At 42.5% G+C, this 7,300-nt stretch overlaps 1 pseudogene; it reads left to right on the top strand.

The window, feature by feature from the left end:
* The first annotated feature begins 6,175 nt into the window (after positions 1–6,175).
* On the top strand, positions 6,176–7,097 carry LOC714469 (large ribosomal subunit protein eL6 pseudogene; annotated as a pseudogene).
* The last annotated feature ends 203 nt before the right edge of the window (positions 7,098–7,300 follow it).

Below are 7,300 nucleotides of genomic sequence, written 5' to 3'. Positions count from 1 at the left end.
CCTGTAATCCCAGCTACTTGGGAGGCTGAGGCATAAGAATTGCTTGAACCCGGGAGGCAGAGGTTGCAGTGAGCCGAGACCACATCACTGCACTTCAGCCTGGGTGACAGAGCAAGACTCCATCTCAAAAAATAAAAATAAAACATGCTCATCAGTTTATTTCACCTTCATGGAAATCTTATGATATAAGTAAAGAAAGTGCTCGATTTTACAGATGAGGAAGTAAGACACAGAGTGACCAGTCATGAGACAAGCCAACCATTTATTCATTCATGTGGCAAATTATGATTGCGTCCTGACTCCATGCCAGGCACTGGGCTAGGCTCCACAGATGTGACAGTGAGCAAAACAGACACTTTCTCTGCTTCCACATCCCTTAAAATAGAGAGGCAGAAAACAGAAGGTTAAACTAACATATCAGATAAGCGATAGGATAGAGAAAGCAGGGTAGGAGGAGTATCAAACCTAGCCCAGTATGGATCATGAAGGGTGAATAGGATGCCGCCAAGCAGAGACTTTGACCCTAAGGCGGTAGAAGCAGTCAGCCCTACATGCAGGCAGTAAACGGGTGCATGGGCATGGCCTTTGGAGAATTTAAAGACAATAACAGTCAGTCTGATTTTATTATCAGCATGCACCAGCCATTCCAAATAATGTCAGTGATAAAATACTAAGAAGGTCAGCTTAAATGGTAGAACTTGGATGTAAGGCAGGAGACAGTGCTGAGAACCATCATACCAGCAAAGCATGCATGCATACACACACACACACAAGCACACAATCACAGCAAGATACAGGAGACCTCCAAACAAGGGGATGAGAAACAGAATAGTAAATCCAAATGCTTTCAGATGTTGAAGGCTCCTGGGGCTTCAGAACTTCCTGGAATTCCATGGTATAAGAGTTGGGACGTAATGAGATGTGATCACTACATTGTAAGGTAACAGGCAAATCCAGACGCCAGGCTCCTCGTAATGACCATCTGGTTTGCCCACCTTCACAGCCAGGGAGAATAAATATTCAACATAAGTCACAAGATCTCCCTGGCAGTCCCTCTGCCAGTACAATAGCCAGGGCAGGCCAGAGTTGAAGGGGCTTCACAGAGTTGGAGGGGCATCTCACCAGACTGACATGAAGAGAAAAAGAGCATTTATCTCCAGTCTTCCTCTTTCAACGTAAGCCTCTGAGCCTAAAGCGATATACCTAGGCCAGTAAGAAGAGGATGATAGACATTAGGGAAAGAGAAGGTACTTCACAATTCTAACACTGTTGCTGTTGACACTGTGAATTGATTTTTCAAAGCATACTAATGGGAAATGCCTCTAATTTAAGGCATGAGGAATTGGCCCATGTGATTATGGAGGCTGAGAAGTCCCATGATCTGTTGTCTGCAAGCTGGAGACCCAGGCAAGCCAGTGGTACAGTCCCAGTCTGAGTCTGAAGGCCTGAGAACCAGGGGGCCCAGTGGTGTAAATCTCAGTCCAAGGGCAGAATAAGACCAAGATCCCACCTCATGCAGCAGGTAGGAAGGGGCCAAATCCCTCCTTCCCCTGCTTTTTATTCTATGTAGGCCCTCAGCTGATTGGAGGGTGCCCATCCACATTGGGAAAGGCAATCTATTTCATGGAGTTCACCAATTCAAATGCCAGTCTCATCTGGAAATAGACATATCCTTGCAGACACATCTAGAAGTAATGTTTAAACTGGGTACCCTGTGGCCCAATCAAGATGATGTATTAAAATTAACCATCACAGGCTGGGTGAGGTGGCTCATACCTATAATCCCAGCACTTTGGGAGGCCAAGACAGGTGGATCACTTGAGGTCAGGAGTTCAAGACCAACCTGGCCAAAATGGCAAAATCCCATCTCTACAAAAAGTAGCCGCACATGGTGGCACACGCCTGCAATCCCAACTACTCAGGAGGCTGAGGCAGGAGAATCGCTTGAACCCAAGAGGTGGAGGGTGCAGTGAGCCAAGATCCTGCCACCACACTCCAGCCTGAGTGACAGAACAAGAGTCTGTCTCAAAAATAAGATTAAATTAAATTAACCATCACCGTGAGATTAATGGTTCTTTTTGTGAACTATGGCTTTTGAAGTAAGTTTCATGTGGAGTATTTTATTCCCACTTTCATTCCTGTAAGGCAGAGGGGTCCATAGTAAATGAACCCAACTTTTTGTCCTGTTTGGCTCCTCACACCTCTATCTGACTCCCTTTCAGTCTTCTTCTTTCTATTCTCAACTTTGAGTTCTCTTCTGTAATCACTTTCTCCCAGCTCTGAGCCCTAAACTCGTTTGTTTTCCAGATCCATAAAATGCTTTGCCTTTCCTCAGTCAACAAAATTTATTAAAGTTATTTTGTTATAAGTTGGCTACTCCAGCGTCCCTTCTCCAGCTGACATAAATTCCTAACACAACTCCTCTGTGCTTCATTACCGTGAGCAGGGAGTAGCTTTTATGACATTGCTATAGGTGCAGAAACGTGGCCGGCCAGCTCCAAAATATAAAGATATAAAAAGCTCTAGCCACAATGCTCTTAGCCAGACTCCCACTCAATCAGGCAAATAAAGTTTCTCTTGCGCCCCATGGGAACTCTAAGATTACAATTGATATGGTTCTACTCTTTACATTGTTGAAAATATTTATTGTCAACGTGTGGTCTGGGGCCTCTGGTGGCCCATAATAAGCCTTTATTGATTCATTTAACAAGTATGGAGCAACCGCTATTTAGAAGCTCCACCTTCAGTTCCCTTGTATGAAAACTATTTTCATTCCACATATCACCATCTAAAATCTTTTTACCTTTGTTCATTCTGTCTCTCCCAACAAAATATGTGGTCCATGAAAACACGGACCCAGTTTTGCCTAACACTGTATCCCCAGTGCTAAATGCAATGCCTGATGCACAGTAGATTACTAGGTGAATATTAACTGGATGACTGGATAATGATGAGGCAAAGTCACTGTAAGGACTTCTCATTCCACTCTAGGATTTTAGAAATGGAAGAGCTTTTTTATGTCCTTGTGTTTGTAATACAATTAGGACTAGCTTTTCTCTCACACAGAAATCTTTTTTTTCCTCCCATACCAGGCATTTTATCATTTGGATCTCAAACAAGTACCTCTCTTCCCAGCCTCTATGAGGGGAATTTGGTCACACACACATTGGAGGTCAAGGTCCAAGATGTCATTGGTGAGGTAGCAGAATTTAACACACTGGAAAAGTTTTAATACCTCTTTCTGAAGATGCCTGGGACATGTAATTGAATTAAAATATACTTAATACTTACTCTACAACCAAGGATCTGGGAAGCCTACTTAATACTTACTCTACACCAAGGATCTGGGAAGCCTACTAAGAAATAAACACCTTCAAACAGAATAGCACCACTTACTGGTTTATTGTATTGGGTGTGCGTAAGGATTTTGTCTGAGGGGGAAAAGGGAGTTTCTCAGATTTTAAGAAAAAAAAAAAAAAAACAGGAAAACCACTCTCCTAGACAATATTTAAGTTCCTTTTATCTCTGACCTTTTCAATCTCTCATTTCTGCAGAAGGACTCCACACTCTCTTTTCCCTATACCCCTCACATTTGTAAAATTAATAGATTTACAATGGAGCTCTGAGTCTTACATAAATCTGTAAGCTGTCCAGTTAGCCTTCCATTTGGAAAATGGCAATATAACAATATATTATGTAGATTTCTGTGCTTTCAAATCTTTTTCAATCTTTATAACAGCCTTTTAAATTTTGCGTGAGAGACTAAATTTCCTCTAAATTAGCATTTGGGAAAACTAGAATGGTGATGTTTGTCCAAAATCATATGGCATGCTACTGCTAAACCGAGACCAGACCCAATTCTTAATCTTGGGTTCTTTGCACTGGTTGAGGATGGCAAAATAAATGATATTCAGGCCAGTACTCTTCTCTCCAACCCATGGCAGGCATTACTAATCAATCACTGCCCTCTTTCCCACTGCGCCTAGAGGCAACTTTTTAGAAGCCCTTTCAACACAGTGTTCCACATAGCCACTACCAATCAATCTCAGGTTGAAATCTGAGACTTGAAACCTATTTGCCTTCCCTGCACTAGCCAAGTTCTCTCTGTAAATTAGGAAGCCTGGGGTGCCAAGCAATACAGAAGTTAAAACTGCTACTTGCAGAAGGAGGATGAGTATGAGAGGAATACAAGGACGGTGAGTTAGTAGGACAGAGACAGGGTAAATGTTGAGTTTTTACATTCTATAGTTTCCTGAACGTCTTAACACCTGGGTTTAATTTTGCTCTAGATGCTGTAGGAAGTAGGGATGAATCATTGTCACCACCATGAAATATTTAACTGTTATATGCAAATGGTTATTAATTACATTCTCTGCCTCCATTAAAGAGGTAAATGACTATTTCAACGTCTCCCTGGGTGACCAGTGTGTACATATTCCATCCCTAATTCTTCCATGAAAACATTTAAATGGTGCTTTTAACAACCAACCCAGCTTTAAATGCAGCAGCTTTAGAGGTGATGTGCTAACTCTGAAATAGCGTCTTACATAAACTCAAATGATCCTCAGTTATGGGAAAACAAATGTATGCACATCTCTTAGAATCTTTCTCTTTTTTTTTTTTTTTTTTTTTTTTTTTTTTTTGGTGATTCATTCTCATTCTTCATCTAGCAAAAAGGCTAAATAATAATAAAATTGATGCCTTACCTAAAAAGGTGAGTCAGCAACACCAACAGATTATTTCTTAGGCTGCATCTTTCATATTTTCTCCCAATAAATAACTTTTAAACAAGATGCCTCTCAAATTAGCACTTAGCAGAACTAAAAACCTATTTGTTATCTGCTGGATAACTGGAACAAAAATAGAAATGTGAGTATTTCCAAAGATTGGTGACTTTCCTAGGATTCCAGCCTAAACAAAAGTTGCTGAGAACACCCCCCTTTTGAGTTCTGCAAAGAGATTCCAAAAGAACCTTCTGTAAACTAGAGATAAACATTTTCCCCAGCACTGTCTAATGGCTGTGCCTAAACTGAGCAGATGGGGCACCGGAGTGGGTCTACCCCTTGAGATCACTGAGCATTTTCCTATTTAATTGTACTTTGAAAGCAGATTGTTCTGCTCAAGCACCTGTGACCAGTAGCATTTGGGAATTTGCCCATCTTGTTTGATGGAGGTCATCCAACTTGGAGGTCACTCACTTCATCTTTTATCATGACCTCCTTCCTCCAAATTATCCTTGAAGGTGGACACCTGGTACATCGTGGACATCAGCAGGCCTTGCATTTTGACCCTTTTGGCCAATCCTCAATCTCAAGTCTCTCTAAATTAGCCATTAATAGCTACCATTTATTAAGCACTATTATACACTGAGCACTGTCCTAGGAGCTTTATGGATATCATCACACAACAACTCTAAGTAAGAGATAAATGCTAAAGTCATTTCCACTTCATAAATGAGGAAACTGAGGCTGAGAAAAATTAAATGATTGCTCCCAGGTCATACAGCTAGTAAGTGGCAGAGCCCCTTGCCAGAGAGCCAATGACATTTCATTCAGACACTCAAGGAAATGATAGACATAGTAGATTCTTTTGTGATCCTCCAGCCATCCGTGTTGTTGTGTTGAACCAACAAAGCATTTGATTGTCAAAATCTATAACACCAAAAAGATAAAAAGATTATTTTCTTACTATTACCAACAATGGCTTAAAATAGATGTCATGGGCATTTTTCTTTTAGCTACCCAGCAGATGAAATTCTTTATCACCTTTGGGGAATTCTGCTGGCCCCTAACCTTAAGCACCTTGTTAAAGAGCCTGAAAATGTAGTGCTGTCCTCTTTTTTTCTTTCTTCTTCTTTCTTTCTTTCTTTCGAGACAGGATCTCACTGCACTCCAGGCTGGAGTGCAATGGCGCAACCACAGCTCACTGTAGCCTTAACTTCTGGGCTCCAGCGATCCTCCCACCTCAACTCCCAAGGAGCTGAGACTATAGGCACATGCCGTCACACCCAGCTAGTTTTTATATTTTTTTTGTAGAGGTGAAATTTTGTCATGTTGGCCAGGTTGGTCTCAAACCCCTGAGTTAAAGCGATTGCCTGCCTCAGTCTCCCAAAGTGCTGGGATTACAGGCATGAGCCACCGCACCCAGCCTGGTGCTGTCTTTCTCATCTTATAAGATGGTGGGTGAAAAAGTTGAGAAGCCAGATACTAAGGAGAAGAAACCTGAATCCAAGAAAGCTGATGCTAGTGGCAAGGTAACAAAGGGTAACCTCAAGGCCAAAAAACCCAAGAAAGGGAAGCCCCACTGCAGCTGAAATCCTGTCCTCATCAGAGGAATTGACAGATATTCCCGACCTGCTATGTGTTCCAGAAAGGCACGTACAAGAGGAAGTACTCAGCGGCTAAATCCAAGATTGAAAAGGAGAAGGTTCTTGCAACTGTTACAAAACCAGTTGGTGGTGACAAGAATGGTGGTGCCCCAGTGGTTAAACTTCACAAGATGCCTTATCATCCTACTGGAGATGTATCTAAAAAGTTGTTGAGCAGCCAGGCATGGTAGCTCATGCCTGTAATCCCAGCACTGTGGGAGGCTGAGGTGGGCAGATCACCAGAAGTCAGGAGTATGAGACCAGCCTGGTCAACATAGTGAAACCCCTTCTCTACTAAAAATACAAAACTTAGGAGTGGTAGTACGCACCTGTAGTCCCAGCTACTTGGGAGGCTGAGGCAGGAGAATCGCTTGAACCCAGGAGGCGAGAGGTAGCAGTGAGCCGAGATCGCACCATTGCACTCCAGCCTGGGTGACACAGTGAGACTCTGCCTCAAAAAAACAAAAACAAAAACAAAAAAACCCTGCAGTCAGCATGCCAGAAAACTGCAAGCATCGCTCCCAGGACCATTCTGCTCATCCTCACTGGGCGCCACAGAGGCAAGATGGTTCTCCCGGAGCAGCTAGCTGGGCAGTGGCTCTTACTTGTGACTGGACCTCTGGTCCTCAATTGAGTTTCTCTGTGAAGAACACACCAGTAATTTGTCACTGTCACCTCTATAAAAATTGGTATCAGTCAGCAATGTGAAAATCCCAAAACGTCTTACTGATGCTTACTTCAAGAAGAAACTGCAGAAGCCCAGACACCACGAAGGTGAGATCTCTGGTGCAGAAAAAGAGAAATAGGAAGTTATGGAGAGGTGTCTGGTTGATCAGAAAGGTGTGGACTGGCAAATTTTACCAATATCAAAGCTATTCCTCAGTTCCAGGGCTAACTGTGATCTGTGTTTGCCCTGACGAGTAGAATTTATCC

Source organism: Macaca mulatta, chromosome 6, assembly GCF_049350105.2.
Source record: "Macaca mulatta isolate MMU2019108-1 chromosome 6, T2T-MMU8v2.0, whole genome shotgun sequence".
NCBI classification, from domain to species: Eukaryota; Metazoa; Chordata; class Mammalia; order Primates; family Cercopithecidae; genus Macaca; species Macaca mulatta.
The sequence above is the reverse complement of the archived record's forward strand: the minus strand, read 5'-3'. Positions and strand labels throughout refer to the sequence as shown.